The 19,358-nt window shown below is 53.4% G+C and overlaps 1 protein-coding gene across 4 annotated transcripts in view; it reads right to left on the reverse strand.

The window, feature by feature from the left end:
• Positions 1 to 14,405, reverse strand: part of FAM53B (family with sequence similarity 53 member B) — a 54,887-nt gene extending 40,482 nt beyond the window's left edge. Inside the window, exon 1 of one of the 4 annotated variants that reach the window (XM_064514353.1) lies at positions 14,323 to 14,405. The gene's annotated coding sequence lies outside the window, so the exon portion shown is untranslated. Of the gene's footprint in view, positions 1 to 19; positions 524 to 10,589; positions 10,955 to 14,322 lie in introns of those variants that run through there. The other 3 variants (XM_064514356.1, XM_064514355.1, XM_064514354.1) reach the window with 3 other exon arrangements.
• Between the last annotated feature and the right edge of the window lie 4,953 nt (positions 14,406 to 19,358).

Below are 19,358 nucleotides of genomic sequence, written 5' to 3' on the forward strand. Positions count from 1 at the left end.
AAGGAAAGCATTGCTGGACCTTGTTTTCTGAATGAGACCAACGGCTGCCTCGCTGCCTCCAGCCCAGGGCTCACCAGTCGCTCCCAGCTCCCTCAGAAACGCGGTGAAGCGGGACGACGTGCAGACGCCTCGGCCCGGGCTGTCCTCAGCGCCGCGATGAAGTTGGCTCCGTTGCCACCGACGGAGTTATTCCAAAATACGACAGCGCACCGAGAGCACGCTCTGGCTCGGTGAGAAACACTCACGTCCCCTCGCTGCAGACGCCGGCAGCCTCGCTCCCGCCGTCCCACGCCAAGACTGCCCCGACTCGAGCTGCTCCCAGCCAAAAGCTGCTTCGGTAAGCGAGGGCAGACGAGGCCAAGTCCCGGAGCTAAGTTCATCTTTTGGCAGCCACCGCTTCGAGGACTGCTGAAAAAGCAACATTTTCTTTGTACCAGGGCAAGAGAGTTCAGTAACTCCAGTTCAGAAGTTGCAAACAGCACCAGGAGAAGAGCTACGGAAAAATGAATACAACATAGAATAGAAGCAGCATTTTTTTTTAGAAATAAACGGCTCACCAAGAGGAAAAGCAGTAAATGCAGTCTGGCTGTGGAAAATGTGACCCTCACTTCCTCCTAGCAGAAAACGACAGCCCGAGCGCACAGTTGCTGCGACTGCAGAGTCTGAAACACGGTTTGGAGCTACAAGTTTGAAGAGCCAAAGCTGCTCCCTCCAGCGAAACCGGGCACGTTTCTAACGCAACCAGCCGCCCTCACCGTTGCACGGACCGCAACCTCCCCGCACAACAGGGCTGCCACAAAACCAGGGCGCAAGGGCGAAACGGGCACCAAACGCCCCTCTCCATAACGGCACAGCTCTGCCAACGACCTGCAAGGAATTTGGGGAAACGGTCAAAGCTGGCTTCCGCAGCTGAAAAGCGGCTGTGTTTAAGGGTTGCTGCGGAGCACCACGCTTTGGTTTTATCCATATTAAAACCTGTGCTCCCCCTGACTGCTTCGGACAGGCATCGATATCCCGCCTGTTCCCCAGGCAAAGCACCCCGAGGACGCGACGAGCACCGCGGCCCCGCGAGCGCTCGGCAGCAGCAAGGACACCAGCCCACCACGTCACCCCAGCGAGTGCAGAGGAAAAGCAGATATCTAATAGCATTCTTCAGGGGGGAACCAAAAATGTCCCAGAAAACTTGCATGGGACAACAGATACATTGCAAAAGTCAGAATTAAAGCTACAAATAGTGTAAAATACTTTTTGCCCAGTTGCTGGATACTGTCCAAGGAGTAACGAGTCTTTGTTCCTCCACGATTACGAGCCGAGGTGGAGCTGACTAGCTGTCTGCAGAATAAGATGCTATTAAGATATTTTGGGACTACATTGAATCTCCTCATTGCACAGTCTTATTTAGCCATCTCATCATCAGTATTTTAAATACTACAATGAGTTACTCTTTCAATTTGCTGACTTATTTTGTTATGAATTGGGATAAAGCCTTAAAGCCCATTATTTGCAAAGAGCTAAGCATGGGCTCACTTTCTCATGCAGGCAATAATCTGACTTCCGCAGCAAGGCTCGAAGGGGCTCAACCCTGGCAATTTGCTCCCCTTCTCTTAAGTAGTCTTGCTCAGTTTCCCACTCTTCCATTTAATTGATGAATATTGATTTTATTTACGAGGTGAAAACCTCCAATAAATGTAAAGCATCCCCTTCAGGCCTGAGGATGAGTCTGTACTCTCTGAAAACGCACTGCTGACTAGCAAACAGGATTATGAGTCAGTGCACATGACTTCAAAGGGCAAAACCTCCCCAGACTTCAGCCACAGCAGGATTTCCCGCTGCGACTCTGTGTCAAAAGGAAAAAGTTACCCCAGGTTCTCCAGTCGTAGAAGTAAAAAGGCTGCAGTACTTTCCTATCTCATTCTGAGCCTGAGATCAAGTCATCCGAGTCAATAGGGTCTTCCACCAGCTCCCAGACCCATTGGACCTGGTCTCCTCAACCTCAGGTCAGAGAGGACTGGAAACAGCAAATGCAGAAGTCCTAGTACAAAACCGTTTGCTCCCGCTGGCGCCTATAAGCTCACTTTCCTCCCGAGGGCTCTACACACTAGCTCTGGTTCCATAGGCAAGGGAATATGTTATAAAAACAGCATTTATTAAATGCAGCACTTACTGCACCCACGTCCACAGCCTCGCAATCAAGGGCCCGCAAGGGCAAGCACGGCGCGTCTGGAGAGGAGCTGCGGCTCAGCGGATAGCCCCTTGCCAAAGGCGCTCCAGCCCGCCTCTCCAGGGCACCCCACGGCGCTCCCCTTCCGCCCGACTCCCAGTTTAGACCGGCAATGATTCAGTCCTACCACACGAAGAAACTGGAAGTCACCAGCCAAAGAAAAGGAAGGAAAAAAATACACATATCTCGTCATCTGCCTGCCCCTTGCAGCGGGACTATTCTTTTCCAGGGCTAACGAGATAAAGATACACTTTCACCATTAATTAATAAGTAAAGGACTTGCCTACACTTAACATTTTAAACTGCCTGTAGAGCAAAGGGGAAAGCAGTAATCAGCTGTGCCTAAGACGACCAAGCCACGCAAATCCGCAGAGCTGCTGCGATCCGCAGAACTCGCTTGGCTGGCGATGCACCGGGGCTGCTGCAGCGGCGGAGGCCGTCCCCACGCAGAGCCGCGCGCCCGGGGCCCGAGCTGCCACCACGAGCCCCTCGGCCCCAGCGCCCCGCACCCACGGCCACCGCCCCAAAGGCCCCAGCGTGCGGGGGAGCCCGCGGCCAAGCTCGCCCCACGGGGGCTGAAGCCCATCCGCGTGCAAGCTCGCCCTGGGGGGGGAAAAAAAAAAGAATGGTGAAGGAAAACGACACAACATGAGTTTTATTGTCCCCATGCTCTTAAGGCACAGGAGTGGCCGGGGAAAGACGCCGTACAGACGGGCAGGGGAACGGGCAGAGGTGGTCTGTCCCAACAGCTCAGCCTGAAGAAAACGGTGCTGGCACCGACGTTGCCTTCTTCCTCCCGGCATCACGGGCCCCTGCAGACCCCCCGGCTGCTGCAGGAAACCTCATCCGTGGCCACAGTTAAAGACGAGCACGCCCGTTTATAGCATTAAACACCGCGTTTATGGCATTAAACACTGCGTCTGCAAGTAGCTCTTGGTTGCCATCAGGCTGCACATAATTTTTTGTGGGGGGCCAGCATAAAATCTCCCAAAGGATCTTTAGTCAGAAAAATGACTGTAAAAATGGCACGTTCTCCTTAAACAAACTTGCAGCCAGAGCCTAATCTGCTTATGGGGCTACTTTTTATTCTGGGTAATATTTCAGAGCAAGTCCAGCCTGCCAGACCAGGGGTGTCTGTCCCTGGAGAAGAGCAGCTGAAGCGCTACCAGCGGTCCAGTCCGGTCTGCTGGTCCAACAAACCATCTCACCTTTTCTTTTTTTTCCAGTTGCGAGATTATAAGACTTTGAAATGGTCCGTGAGACATTGCAAGTGTTGGCCACGGTCCCAAAAGCTGAGGAATTGCTGAACTGAGAATTGTTTTGGCTGCTTAATCTTAGTAACCAGGGATGCTGAACGAGCCAGCAGAACCCAGGTTTACTTTTAATTACCGCTCGGAGTACGCTGGTCTAGTAAACAGAGACAAGAAAACACTTCTCGTTTCTTCCTTATGTTTTTCCCTGTATACAACTCGAAACAGCCGAGACTGACAGACAGCAAACAGAGCCCCACTATGCCATTTTTCACAGACTCACTTGTCAAGCATAAACAATTTCAAACATTATTTAACCCCCCCTCGATACCTACCTCTGTTATACGGCGTCCACCAGCTTAGGGGCGGACAAGAGCGCAGCGGAGCTCGGGGGGCCCTGCGACACGGGCGCGGGGCAGCTGCAGAGCTCCCAGCGCAGCAGCACCCGCCGCAGCGTTTTCAACGTACCGGTGACAAACACCGAAGAGGAACTACGTGGACCGAGGACGAGCGAGATTTAGGAAATGCGCTAGGCAGAAGCACTTCTGCTCCTGGGCAGGCTTTGGAATTTAATTCCTTCCCTCGGGAAGTGCTTTCACAGGGCTCCGCAACTCCTGCAACGCGAGCCCAGACCCTCCGCGCAGCCAGCGGCCGCAAAGCGCCGGGCGCCACGTGCCCAGAGGGAGCGGCGGTGGCTTCCAGGTGGCACTCCGGCAAGGACAGGGAGGGCCGGGGCTGGGCACAGCCCTCTGCGAGCCCCTCGCCCCGTGGAGGCAGCAGGCTCTCCGCGTCCTCACCCGGCACGAGGTCTCGCGCACAGGGTGGTGACAAGCTGGGGACATCACTCAGGGTTCATTGTTTCCTTTTCAGAGGGCTGCCGAACCAAAAGCTACCTCTGGCCTCTCCGTGGCCTTGCAGCACCTGGAAGGAGCCCGTCGCTGCTGCTGGCCTCGAAATTTCCCGATTGCCTCGGGTTCGTTAAATACCCGCCAACCTGCCGGCCAGGGCTGGCTCCCAGGCGCTGGGCTGCGCAGGAGCCGTTCGGACGGCCCGGCCACGTGCGGGGCGGGGCGGGGCGGGGGCCCTCTCCTTCCTGCCTGCGTCACTGGTGGCAGCCAGGGGGGCGGCTCGTGTCCCCCAGGCTAAGTAAGGAAACCCGAGAGGGAAGCGCTGAAGCAGCTCCCGCCAGCCGCCGCCGAGGCCCAGCTTTGCGCGGGGATGTCTCCTACGGAGAGAAAGCCCGGCGCGTCCATCAGAGCCGGGGGTCGCGTCGTGAAGCTTCGAGGGGAGGCAGCAGAAGGGCACGAGACACGAGCGGGCTACGGGGAAGAAGATGCCTTCAAGAGCCAAGCCTGGCTTGCACACACAGAAAGCTAACAGATTTTGGGAAAAACCCAGCCAGGTTCAGGCAGTCCCACCCGCTCGGAGCTGTGCCTCCTCACACGGGCGAGCAGGACGCCCGGCTCTGCTGGCAGCACTCGCACGCCGCGAGCGGACCCCGGCCTCGGCCGGGCGACAGGCATCCCCCGCTGCTCCGAGCGGCCGGCGGGACGAGGCCGGGCACGCAGAGCCGTTCCCCCGCCGAAGTCGCCAGCAGGATCACACAGAGCGGCTTCATTTTGCGCCAGGGAACAGGCACGGGCGCTCCGTCTTCCCTCAAATGCAGTCTTTCTCTTGGAGGAAGAAGTCAAAGCAAACACCCACTCATCGTGTTTACCCATGTAAATCAAAGCCGAGCAGCACCTAAATGTTCCCGACAACATTTCCAGGGAGTTATTCATTGAGAGTTTGGACGTATGTCTCAACTGGTGTTTTTAATATCTCAAGGAGACATTTAAGAAGCTGGAATAATACCGAATCTGTTGCTATAATATACTCTCAGTTCCTGCAAGGTGTCAGCAGCACGTAAAGACCAGAACTCATGCCGTTTTGGCTCCCCAAACAGCTCCCCGAAGGCCGGGCCTCAGAACAGCTATTCAGGCAGATCCCCCAAGCACGCCCCGGACGCCGAGACGGCTCACCGATTTAGGGGTACGCTCCACCCGAGTGAGCTTTAGCTGCCCAAAAGCAAGGCCCTCGGGCTGAGCCAGCTGCCCAGTTATCCTCCGCAGAAGTAACGTCTGCGCAGGGCAACTTCTCCCCAAAATGCATGCTTCATCCGCTGGAGATGCCTGCAGAAGCTGGGCTGCAGAAGGAGACCCAGTGGTTCACGGCCAACCTTTGTGCAGCTGGAGCAAGGTGAGATAAACCCCACGATAGCTCAGTACCAACAAAAGCACTGATTTCTCAGCCTGCCTCCGAGATATTAGGAAAAAAATATTGAATGGCAAATGTAAATGAAAACAATGCCAGTTTTTATTTGGGCTGAGAGAAACACCACCGTGCACGGCCTTCTCAAGCTCCCTAAAGGCATGGGGCAAGACTGCTCACCCACCCCAAGGTATCACGTCATTTATAACTCTGGACATGCAGTAAAGAAAAAGAAATCTGCATTTTCCCTACTGCAACCCTCCAACGCCTGGATCCTCTCCATGCACTAACGACCGACTCTTGGTACGACAGCTCTGCGGGCTGCAGCGGGGTAGAGCCAGAAGGGAGCTGGGGCTTGGGTGAAAGTTTAGCTCAGCTCAGGACCCCCTGAAAAGCTGAAGAGTGCCTCCTTTCCTGCCCACTCCCCCAGCAAGAAAACCCGGAAGAGAAACCGACCCCTCAGCGCCTGCAGAAACGGGAAGCACCAGAGAGGTGCCAGCCCTCTCCCGGTGCCGGCTCCGTGCCAGGGCTCCCATGGACAGCTCGCTGCTAGCACTGCCCCAGCTCCCCCGGGCCTTAGTAACCAATGTGATACTACTAATACTTTACATTTCCCTATACTGATGGTAATAAATATGAATAACGGGAAGTCACAGAAAAGTGGTAATGTGAGTAGAAGAGCACCAAAAAAAACAAAACCAAAAACCCAAACCCACACTCTAGGGTGAGAACAGGGATGTAGAAAACAAGGTAGAGGGGGGGGTGTAGATATTAAAAACAAATGAAAGTCCCTCTAGTGATACTGGTCCATAATGAGACAGAAAGGCACAACACTAGTAATAATGCAGAAAAGGGAGAAATGCTCAATACATGGTTTGTTCTCTACCGAGAAGAGTGCACAATGATATAGTCATACTTGTGGTTAAGAGTAACCTGGGATAACATTAAACAGCAGGCACTAAATATAGCCCTTTCTAAAACAACAGCTCCAAATAATTTACACCTTAGACTTTCAAAAGTCATGCCAAAAAGCCTTCTGAACTGTTAATGCTAATTTTTCAAGGTGTCACAGAGCACTGGGGAAGTTCCAGGAAGAAAAAATAATGTTTCAGAAGGAAAACTGATGATCCCAGACAAAATGAAACAGGTCCTACAAGATCCAGTTTTCAATTTAAGGATTTAAAGTCAGGACGCACAATTAACAACAACGAAAAAAACAGATCTCTTGATAACTTGGTATCTTTGTGTTGAGATCTAGCTTTGGTTGCTGAAAGGTAGTGCTGGTAAAAAAGACTTGATTAAAATGCACAAAAATGAAAGACAGGTATTGATAACCATTTAACTGAGACATCTCAAACAGACCTGCAACTAAACAGCCAATATTGAGTGGATATGTATTAATGGGGTTCTGCACAAGCTAGACTTCCATCCAATGCCATATAATATTTCTAGCAACAATTCAGAAGAAAACAAAATAAGCATTGCTCAAGTTTAGAAGTGACTAAAGACTGGCAGAACAGTAAATACGGAGAAGAATAACTTAGTAACACACACTGGACAGAAGCAAACAGCACAGCTTTTGACCAAGATGCAAAGTTACACCTTACAAATGAAGAATGCAGGCCTTGCTTGGGAGATCCTCACCTCCAAGGCAGGGGAATTTAGAAAGACTCCTGCATTGTGCCATGGGTGATCAAAGCACGCGGTGAACACGATCAGTGGCTACACAAACCGGGGATCCCAAGGAAGAGGAGAGACAGTATCGCCGCCGTATTTTGTACTACACAGCCACTATGGGAATCTAGCTCTGGCGCCTGGAGCCTTCTGCGATGTCTGATTAAGGTTTGGAAAAGAACCCAAGGATAACTAAGAGATTTGAATACGCTGGTGCAGTGATCGACTCGAGGAATGACTTGATCACCAGCGGTAAGGGAAGAAAATACTTTTACATTTCTTCAGATGGAGCAGATTAGAGGTACAACAACATCCAGCGATGCGGGAAGTTGGAACTACACAGATTCAGATTAAGGGAAAAGTGAATTTTTTATGAACAGTATTGGCAATCAGTGTGGCAACTACCGATTTGCCAGCAGTCGTGGTGGGTTCTCAGCCAACACTAAGCTTTTACATCAACACTGGATGGCTCTTCTAAAAGACACGCTCAAAGAAGAATTAATTCAGAAAGTCACTAAGCACACAGACATCCCGATGGGCCCAGAGGAGCACCGCAGGCTCCGGGGCTCGAACGACGCCCCGCAGAGCCGTTCAGCTGACCATGCCGAGAGACCAGCTTACATCCCGACGGAGGCAACGACGACTTGGGCAAGTGCTAGCACGAGGCCTGAAGAACTAGACCCTCCGGAGGCCAGCGGGGCTTTTGCTTCCGTCCTGACGCGGCTCTTTCTCAACCCAGGGTCTTGCTCGGGCACCGCGAACAGCGGCGTGGCTGCCGCGTGCAGGGCAATGACGAGGGAGCGCATGCAAGGAGGGCGCCCACAACCCAATCGACCACACAGGAGACTTCGATTTCTTAAACGACGTTTAAAATACTCAGCTCGTCAGGACAGAGGGGAGCATGAGATGGTTTGATAGCGTTTTCAGCCCGGTCTCAGTTGCGCTTAAAATAGCGCTGCTTCCAAAGAAAGCATTCAGTTCAATACACATGCGAGAATGGCAAAGAGTGGACCTGCCACACACAATTAATGTAACCACACTTAATTCCAGATGCTTAAAGCCAAAGTAGGTGATGCCTTGTCACGATTCAGGGTCAGCTCCAAGACCGCTGACATCCCTGACAGGTGCTGGCAGCGGGGAGGCAGAACCCCGTTCTTAGCTTGAATTATTTAACCAATGTTGAGCCTTCTTCCAGGCAGAAAGCATGAGAAATGTTTGCAATTTATCCAGCCTCTGCCCTTCTCAAGCTGTATCCAATAACAACAATTCATCCGAAACCTCCATGGGAAAAGTAATTTTCTACCAACAACATAAACCCTGGGCAAGAGAAAACGTGGGTGACTTACTTTTTAAATGAAGTTATCAGTAACTGTAAATCTTCATTAACCACCACCCTTTCCTTGTGGAAAGTATTCTCTATTGCATTATATTTCAATTACAACACAACTGATACTCCAATGAACAGATTATCTTTTCTGAACTAACGGAGATGCTACAAAAAACAAATGTAGATATTTTTAATGCTTTCTGTATCTTCAGGATTGTAACAGATCTCCAGCATTTGCACTAACAGTAGCTTTTGGCATCTATTTAATAGTATTAAAACTTGTCCTTTCAAAAGTATTATACAATATTCATTTGTAACAGCTGTGACAAAAAAGCACGCGATAGTGGGGTTAGTAATACACGCTTGCGGTGATTTCACGGCATCCACAAGGATTATCCAGCAGGCCACTAAGGCACTTTCAGTAACGTGAAGGTTAGCACACGAGTATGAAACTCGTGCCATCCACGCTCATTGCCACCGTCCCACACCGCACGAGATGAGAAACTGCCAGGGCCACCTGACCTCACAGGGCTGTTAGAGCCGGTCCCGAGCAGAAATAATACTCGCTGCCGGGTTAATCCAGCTTTACTTCCGTACCGCTTCCCAAAGGTGAAGAAGTGCAGTAATTACTGCAGTCGTACAGCTGGGGCAACTGAGGCAGAGAAGTAAAAAGGCTTTGCTAGGGTCACGGAAAGAATTTGTGATAGGGATAAGGACAGAGAAGGAATTTCCTAAATGCAGTTAAGTCCTCTAACCACTAGACAGCTATCTCCCTAAAAAAGATTACTTAGCAAACAGTTTGGCTCTCCACAGAATGAAATCTTTCTGTTCCTACTAAATTTTATATTGGTTTTATCAGATTTCCCCACCCACCCAAAACATTTTAGACAGTCAGCACGAGACAACACATCTTTAAATAATTCATGGGGCAGGTCTCTGAAAGAAATCAGATACCCCAAGATTTTAGGAAATACGACACAGTATTTTATAAAAAACACAGGGAGATGCAGGCAAGCAAAGAGTTCCCAGAACAACCCCTGCACCTGCTCGCAGACTGCTCTTGCCCGCTCCTGCCTATGTCCTTCGTTAGGCTGGACGGGTTGGCTGACGCCTGACGGACCCCAGGATTTACTCACCCGGCCGCTCCGCAGAGCTGCCGGTCTGCAGGCGAACCTGCGCGCGATCAGCTAACTCCTCCAGCAGCGTTCAGCAGAGCAGGGCACTCACCGGGAGTCCTCTCCTCTCAGCCCCTGGCCATGCCCTTCTCCACAGGACTTCAACAACATGCACCAAGGTTCCCCGAGAAGACCCCGTATTTAGGAGCAGAACGGTGGGTGCATCCCCTCAACCAGCCCGGCCAGACCAGCCACCCAGACCATCAACCTGTTGATCTGCACCAGCTGCAGGGTCATCCTGGACCACCACCACCCCCAAGCCCTGCTTCCCGTCTGCCTTCGCAATGAGCTGTGGTCATCTCTTCCTCGGGTGGCTTTGAACAGGGAAGGGGAGGGCAGGTTTTCCAACTGCTGGATCAAAGTTTGCCAGATTTCATTCTTTACAAACCCTAGGAGATGTAAAGATATATGAGCACGAAACAGCCACAAAGTAAAACTCTTCTTTCACTATGGTCCCATACCTACCGCACAGCGTAATTTTAAAAGTGCTGAACTTTGGCTGCTGAAAGCAAAAGCTATGGCCAGGTTCCATGAATATAGGGCATTATATAACCCAGGGGATGATTCAAATGCACCACAGTGGAGTGACACCAGTGATGATGCTATATTTAACCCTCTGAAAACAAAAAGCCATGATCGAGCCTCCCTTTTTTTTTTTTTTTTTTGGTATAAAAACCAGCCAGCCACCTCACCAGAACAGATTCGTTGCACTCCTGCATCGTTCTTCAACTATTATTCAAGCACGGTGATTGCGGAGCTGGACACACACAGGTACATCTCCATCGGCCCACGCAGAGACCCACACCCTCCCGCGCCGAGGACGGCTGGACTTGGGGCCGTCTTCAGTGGTCCTGCAGAAGTTTACTGCTCAGTGCAGCCCACTTTCCTCCTCCAGGGACTTTTGAGAGAAACTTCTAACATACCAGATCTTCTCGATAGGCTTCACGCCGCGTGGAGCAACCACCAGAAGCCGAGAGAGATTCTGGGTGCGCGTTATTGCACAACGACACTTTTCAGTTTCCAATACGCATTTAACCTGCTGACGGCCAAAGATTTACGTCTCCAAAATCTGTAAGAGCAGAGCTCGCACCAGCTTGGCGGAGCTTCAGAAACAAGCTCTCGCCTGGGAATTTTGTTTCTCTAAAGGCAGCCAACTCGTAAAAGTTTGGAAAAACAAAACAGCCCGAGGATCTGCTCTCGGGTGCACTGGACCAGAGCCGCGTTCTGCACCGCTGGCACCAGCGAGCGGCCGGGTCACGGGCAGCGCCGGCCAGCCCGCAGCGCGACCTTGGCCAGGCAAAGGCTCTTCCAGAGCCGTCCCGCGGCGGCAGGGAGGCCGGGGTGCCCAGCGGGAGCTGTCGGGCTGCTCCTCCGTAGGGGACCCCAACGTGGTGGAGCTGCTCCCCGGGGTCACCCCACCTGCGCCAAGCGTGCGCCTTAACCACCCGACGGGCTCGCAGGCGCCCGCGAGCAGCCCGGCGGAAAATCCCCTCCTCTCCGGCCGAGGCATTTATATTTAGCCCTCCCGGGAGCAGGCATGCGCGGGAGAAGCTGCTGCTTCGATGAGGCTTTTACGCGGCCTCGCAAGGACCCCGTGACGCGAGGCAGCTCCCCGGCGAGCCCACCGCCCAGCAGCACCCAGGGCCACGAGGACGCGGCCATCGCCGCCTCGCTCCCCAGCCTCGGGGACAGCGGATGAAACGCCTGACACCGCCGACACCCTTCAGACTTTTCTTCTTTTTTTTTTTTCCCCCCTCCATTTCCCCTAGTCACCAGACTTGCTTCCTCTTCTTCCTCCTCCCCATTTGGGAGAGGAAGGAGCAAAAAGTCAGCCTTAAAGATAGTTTCTCTAACTCCTCAAGCAAGCTGTCTGCCACGCTCCTCCGCTGGCCGGGTCACCCCCAGCGGTGGCAAAAACAAGGACTTTCTTCCTGAATGTATTTTCCCTCTAACAGAGCAGCCGGCGTGCAGAGACGACGCTGCCCTTCTCCTTCCCCGCCGAGGGGACCCAGCCCTCCCGGCGAAGGGGCATCCCGGGCACCTCGCGCGGCTCCAGCCCTCCGGCCCAAAGCCTGCCCTGGTGTGGATTACTGCTCAGCAGGACTAGCTCCGGCAAAACCTGTCTGCAGCCTCTGCGTCCTCTTTTCAACTGAGGCTTGACAAGGAAAATACAAATTATATCCTTCCTGACAGAGTTTCTTTTTCTTCATCTACAAATATTATTACAAGACAGACAGAAAAGATAAGGAGGAACAGCCGCAAACTCCACAGCTGCTAGGCAAGAACTCAGGTGTTGACCAGAAACGATAAAATGGACAAGCTGCAGAAACTTTGTCACCCCTCTCTTCACCTTCAGGATGTAGCTCCTTATGCCTGCTCTACACCAAAATACATACATTTTGGCAAAAAGCTGTGTATCTTGTTCTACCAATACATTTGCTGAAACCGAAGCAAACCTTTAATACCGAGAAAAATTAACCACAACTATAAGTGGATTTTAGGATTTATATTGGCATGTGCTTACATATTTACACGTGTGCACACTTATGCACATGTATTTATGCATGCACGCACCCATTCCTGAAAATTAGCCTAAATCAAGCCAGGATCTGTCTCACAGCCTGCTTGATAGCCACATATAAAAATCTGGATCTCATCCACAGAAATCAATTAGACACTAAGCAGACCTACCCTAATTTTACATGCAAAGGCAAAGCTTCAGATTCAGCTCTCCGGGTTCTTACCAGCTCCCCTTTCAAGGGCAATTGCGCTTTCCGCAATAATAACCGAAGCGATTCCTAGAGACCTTGGCTACATCCCACACTGGAACCCACAAAGATATCCCTCCCTCTCCCACATTTAACCTGGAAATGAAAAAGTTTAGACCGGGGGACTCACACGCCAGACCGCACACGGGAACCGGGCAGGGGCTCAGCGCCCCAGCACCGCCGGCCCCTTCCGCGGTGGCCCCGGACGCGGTGTCTCCCACAAGCCTTCTCCAGCCAGTCCCCGGGCAAGGGGGAATTCCCACCTCCGAGGCGGAGAGCAGGAACATCTCCCCGGCAGGCCGCTCTGCGTGGGGTTTTCTGGCTGGGGTTTTTCCCCCGGCTTTGAGAGCGCGGGGGCTGCGCTGCTCTCCGAACGGCAGCCCTTTGCAGCACGCAGTAACCAGGTGCTAGCCGAGCCCAGCACCCGAGCACCCTGCACCCCAGCACCCCGCCGCAAGGCGAAGGTGCCAAGCCACCAGCAGCCACCAGCAGCCCCCAGACCGTGGGGGACTTCGAAAAGCAACGAGAGCTTCCCCTCCTTCTCTCAAACCCCAGCATCCCCCTTCGAAGCTGCAGTGACGCAGGGCAGGTAAGCGCCCGAGCTAGTCAAGCAGCTCCGATTTAAATGACAGTAAAAAGAAATTGAATTTCCATCCATTTTGTGACCCATCCCAAATACTTTCTACAGAACTGCTATCTACAATGCTTTGGGGGTTTGTTTCCCTTTTTTTCTTCCCCTCTCCAGAACAAGCCCTAGTGAATATCCCTGCCTGCGTGCGAGGCGGGCCGAGGGAAGCCGTCCCTGGCACGCTCGGGCGCTTTGCTACCCGAGCAGCGGCAGCAGCTCCAGGCACCCTCGACACGCGGGGAGGGACCCCGGCACGAGCATGGACGGGGCGGGGGGGAAAAAGGAGAGGAAAAAAAAAAAGAAGAAGAAACCATAAAGCTGCTCTGAGAACTCAGTGTTTTTACAGCATCGTCCCAAGGTACTGCTACCTCTGCAATTTGCAAGTAGTCTTTAAATCTGTCAAAATACACTTTTATTGTTGTTTGAGGCTTCAAAAGGAAAATATGCACATCTGGTTTAAATTCCAGCCCGCAGCCTGGTCTATCAGCCTATTTCATAACAAATTACGCTTACTTCGTACACCGGAGGGTTCCCGAGGGGGGCACGGCGCGGCGCACCAGCGTCGGGGACGGCTGCCAACGGGGCGCACAAAGACGGCGGTACCGCACCGCGACAGCCGGCGCAGGGCTCCCGCTGCCAGCAAACTCGGCCCCGAAGTTGGCGCGGAAACCGCCCTCGCTCCAGAGATCCGCACGTGCAGAACCTGCGCCTTCACGAGCGTTTGGGGCAACCCAGCGCGTTTCAATGGAGAACCGCGACGCACGGCGTTTCTACGAGCGCGACACGGCCGCCGGCGCTGGGGGGCTGGGGGACCCCCCCGGGGCGGCCGCGCCCGCGCAGCCCCCGCCGCACCGCCAGCCCCGACCCTCCGCGCACGGCAGCCGCGGAGCCCCGCAGCAGCAGCAGCAGCAGCAGCCGCCGGGCGCAGCAACGCCCGCGCGGAGACCTGCGCGCTGCGAGGCGCGGCGCAGCCCGCGGCCACCCGCGACCCAGCCCCGCGCCCCCCGCGCCCCCCGCGCCCCCGCTTACTGTGCCGCCGCCGCGGCCCGGGTGCCGCGCTCGCTGCCGCCGCCGCCGCCGCGCTGCGGGCGGGCGGGCCGGGCCGGGCCGGCGCGGAGGGAGGAAATGCGCTTGTCACTTCCTGAGCGGGGCGCGGCGCCGCCGCGGAGGCAGGGCCGCCGCCCGGCCGGCCCCCGCGCAGCGCCGCGCACCTGCGAGCGCGCCCCGCGCAGCGCCGCGCACCTGGCCGCGCCGCTTCGCCCGCGCGGGGCGGCGGCGGCCGCGGAGCAGCAGCAGCAGCAGCAGCAGCAAGAGGAGGCGGCGGCGGCGGCGGCGGCGCGGGGAGAGGCGGCAGCAGGACCGCGCACGCCGCGCTGCAGGCGGCGGGGGCTCCGCGGGACCCGGCGGCGGCGCCGACCCTCCTCGCGGCGGGGGACGGCCGCGCTCGCCCGCCCCGAGCGCCCGGCCCGGAGCCGCGGCCCCGTGCGGAGAGCGACGCTGCCTCCTGCCGGCGCGGCCAGCTCGGGGCCGGCGCTGCTCCCCGCCGCGCTCGGGGGCGGCGTCCCGCGGGCGCCCGCACCGGCAGAGACCCCCGACGGCGGCCGCGGAGCCCGCGCGGCGCTCGGGGCCGGCCCGTGGGAGCGACCTGCCGCCGTGGGTTTTGCACAGCTGCAAGCCGACAACGCAGACGTCACCGGCAAGCGAATCTGGGGCCTCCGGCGTCTAAATTGCACCCGTTTCGCTGGACGGTCGGGGCCGTTGCTGGATGTGATATGGGTAACGCACAGTGAGGGCACGCGCACACCGAAGGCAAAGGGAGGCTTTAACTATATAACCAGTGTTTAAAATGCCCTGCCCAGCTGGTGCCCAGTCCGAGACACTAAATGCAGGTCGAGGAAGACTATCAATTAGTATTTAGTATAATGAAGAGGACAGGAGATAAGTAACCCTAAGTATTGGGGGAAAATTTGGAAGTTTGCAGGAGGAGAAGCTCTTGCCAGTGAAGTGAGGACTAGTGTCTCCAAGGAAGTGCTTCATCGCCTGGTGCTTACAAAATTGGACAGGACCAACTGGTATTAATGAGCTATGAAGAGGAAAAAAGGGCTTGATGACGTGAAGGGGCTTTTGCCCCAGCTCCTCCAACCCAGTAAACCGTCTGCTTTTCTTATCACAGGTTCAGATTGCCAACAATAAAAATAAAACGCTGTTAAACTCCTTTTCCAGAACTTTGGGAATCAAGTTTGAGAACGCGTTTTTATGCTTTCCCAATTGACTATTTCAATAATAAAGCTCGCGGCATAATTGAATCCATTCCTGTGGCGGCCTCGTGCGGTGCAGGGTCCGTCTCCAAGAGCGGAGCCGACGGCTGCTTTCTGTCTCCTTCTGCAGCCCAGTACAGAAATAGCATTTTGAACCTCTCATGCCCTCTGCTTTGAGAGGGGTGAGTTGGCTGCGGGGTGCTGCGTGCGCGTGGAAGCCCATTGCCCGAGTATCAAGCCTGTTTTTCACAGTGTTTTAAGTCACATCATTTAAATGTAAAGGTGGGCCACGAGTCCCCACTCCGGTGACAGTGTAGAAGGTATTTGTCAAAAGGCAAAAAGATGGAAATTGATTTTCAGCTCTGAAGAATGGGGCCCAAGAGTTTAGTCGCTGTGGACAGTAAATTCATTCAGTCAAAACCTGAGCTGCTTTAATTTGCAGGTGTCTCCAACGTCAGCGCCTTCACTACCCGCCATCTAGAGCTTTCCTTGTCTAGATGGAAACTCCGTGGAAAGGTAAATGCAACCCTTCTCCGTTCGGCTAAGCACCCGAGCACTTCCAGTCGCTCACGGTTTCATCCGTCACGCGTGGGTGAGGAGCAGGGGCTGTCCCTAGCACCGCCACGCAGCGCACAGCTCAGGGACCTGCCCGAGGCCGAGCACCGGGCGAGACCGTCCGAGCTGCTGGAGAGGTCCCCACTGCCCGGCTCTGCCTCGGTGCCAGGCCCTCACGGGGCGTCTCGGCTCCGCTCAAGGTCTCCAACAGCACAAAACGGAGACCTGCTTCAGAAACCACCCTCCGGTTTCAGGAGAAATCCTAAAATTCAAGGAATCTAAGTGACAGCAAGTGGAAGTATCTTTAACAAATGCTCCATACGCAGAGAGCAAGCACACCTCTGTAACACGATCAACGTGCTGTAGTCCACAGAGTACCTGAATCAAGGAGACCTGATACCCTGACTGAAGCGTTGCTGTGCAGGGGGCTGTAATGAGGACTGTAGTTCTTCCTCCATCTAGCATACGATGGGATTTGCACCAAACCTAGAAATCCCTCTTTTATTTCACAGATTATTTGTCGCACACGCGCAGCAGCTGCATGTGTCAGCTCCCCCTTCACTTGCTGCTTCCCTCCCCGCCTTGGGAGAGGGCACTACTGCCGCGCTGGAGGCTGTCCTAGGATACGGATCAGCAAGGGAAGCACTGCTAACGCTGCACCCCTTGCCATGGAAACCATGGAAGAGCTGGTCAGCCCGAGTGAACCTAAGCCTGTAGCCTAACACTTAGGACGCTCTCCTGGGTAAGTTAAGCACTAGCCTGCAGCATGGCGAGACCTGACTTCTGGCTCTTCTAGTTGATTGAATATTTTTAATGAAGCAGTTGTAGGATAAAGTAATTAGACCATAAAATACGTATGCGAACTCTCCTCACACCTGAATGCACTAATCACTTTGTCATCCACGTTTGCATCTGAACTGGCTTAAGATAAGCCAAGAGTTGTCCCTCACGCCCAGCAACTGAGGCAGCTGTGGACGTGCTCAGAGCAGAACGCTGTGCTGGACAGTCAACAGATGCCGTCCCTGGGGAGTTTGGGTGCCTTCGGGTAGGGCAGCAGCCAGCTACTGCCACAGCCTGGGGTGGAAGAGCCTACATCCTTCTGCTTCAAACACCAGCTCATTTTTTAGTGGAGGCATTAGAGAAAATCTGATGGCTCTTCACGCTACCCTGTCTTTTCCTGGTCAGTGTTTCAGGACGGATGGGGGGTTACCACACCGTGTGGGCATGTCTCTGTGCTGCTAATGAAGGGTTTCAGTGCACGACCCCATCGACATTTCCAGTTGCTCAGTAAATGTGTATTCTTCCCATCTCTGCTTGACATGAGACAGTGTCCCTGAACATGAACCATGAGGTTCGTTTCCTTTCTCTTACCGGTGTTTATTAGCTCTGGCTTTCCAGCATGAGCTTACGCACTTCCTCTTACCCAGAATTTATAGGCTACCTTTCAGCTACATCACTTGTTTGCCTGACAGCATTCAGTTTAGCTGCCAGTAACCTAGAAATACGTTCATTCCAAGGTATACTGTTACCTACCAAATGGAAATTAAGCCATTTGCCCTTACTTGTGTCAAATAAAGCACACCAGCGTTACTTTTTCCTCCTTTGTCTTGAGGCTGTAACGCCTCATCCCCTTCCACTGAACGCCCTAGGTATCCATCGTTCCCCAAATCCACGGCTGCCACAAGGCTTCGATCGCACTCAACGCGCTTCCAGCCAAGACATGCAACGGACCCATCCCCTCCGTATCCGTCTGTGCCACCCGTTCAGTGGCAGGGGCAGGCAGCATCACGCCCTGCCTCCCCTCTCGTCCCCGGGAGGAGAGCAGGCAATGGGAACGCAAAGGCAGCTCTCCTTATGGCAATGCAAAGCCCTGGCCCATTTATTTTCTATGGGCTTTCCATATATTTTACAGAGGGTGATATGATATGTTAAAATGCTCAAAGGGCTTATAAAATAATGCTGTTATTGTTGTAGCAAGGCGTGTTCTCTGCCTTGCTGTATGCCAAGATCAGGAAAGCAGTGAGTGCCAGAACACTGAAAATTTTGCTGTATGTTGCTAAATGCCATACTTAAAGTTTTTGTCTGGTATAAAATAACATAATTTTTGGCAGTCTTTAGCTAGCTACCTTGGAACACTATAGAACGGACATAGCAGAATATATATACATGGATTTTCCTTACAGTGGTGTGATACTCTTAGTGCTTTCTTGGAACGTGAAAATACCTAGAAAACCAGTGATGAAGAAAAGCAAGGTGTGCCTGATGGGGATAAACTATTCAAGAAGACATACTTAGGTAAAAGTATCACCTAAGAAGCTGCCAAGACCAGTGTCAGCCCAGCTCCCTAGCTTGGCAGGTACCTACGTTGCACATGTGGCTTTGCCTTGCACACCTGGTTACAAATCCAAGGGTACTAAGTGAGCCGTTTTGGTTAATCGCCTCATTTGCCCATGCAGGTGTCTCACCCTCTGGCCCCATGGCCGGCACCAGAAATCTCTGCAGAATCAGGACAGCTTGGAAGCAAACTACACGACAGCGCTTCTCCGTTTCTAATCACAGACATGTTCCCTCAGAGGTGAATCCTTTTCATTGCTTAAACACAGAGATAATGCAAACTCTGTGAAGACGTCAGGCCAGCCTCTGAGAGCGCTCTGGTTCAGTGCTGCAAACCCTATACCGCAGACAGTCCCACGTTCCACCTTGGCATCCTGCGGTCAATCTTTTAAACACATTATTATTACACCTAAGGTGTGGGACAGCATGCTCACAGCACTGCTTGGCTGCACACTTCATTTGCTGTTTGTATTGCAGCAAGGGAAGCACTGCACATGGCTTGGCCTGGAGAGCCTGTGAAATAAAACCACATCTTCACTTTCAAAAAGGCAGTTCTTAGAGTAAGAAAATTTATGTTTTCTCCCATAAAGCCCCAGTACTGATGAATAGCCTTTTACTGTGCTGGCACACGTACTAAACCAAGGTTAGTTCACCCAACTTTCTTCTTGCTGAATCTAGAAGTGTCTTGTTCCTAAAAAATACTGCAGTGGAGTAGCTGGCAATCGCCAACTACGCTAGGGTAGCGAGGGCGAATCAAGCTTTTCTTTAGCAGGGAAGAAAATGGTCGAAGATAGTGGCTGAAACGAGAGACAAACAGAGAGATACGAAGTGACTTTAGCCAACAGAGTGCAGTAGGAGGTAGGTGCATGTGGAGGAAAGGAGGATAGCACTAAAAATAGTCCTCTATGCTAACACTGC

Source organism: Dromaius novaehollandiae, chromosome 6 (genome assembly GCF_036370855.1).
Source record: "Dromaius novaehollandiae isolate bDroNov1 chromosome 6, bDroNov1.hap1, whole genome shotgun sequence".
Lineage (NCBI taxonomy): Eukaryota > Metazoa > Chordata > Aves > Casuariiformes > Dromaiidae > Dromaius > Dromaius novaehollandiae.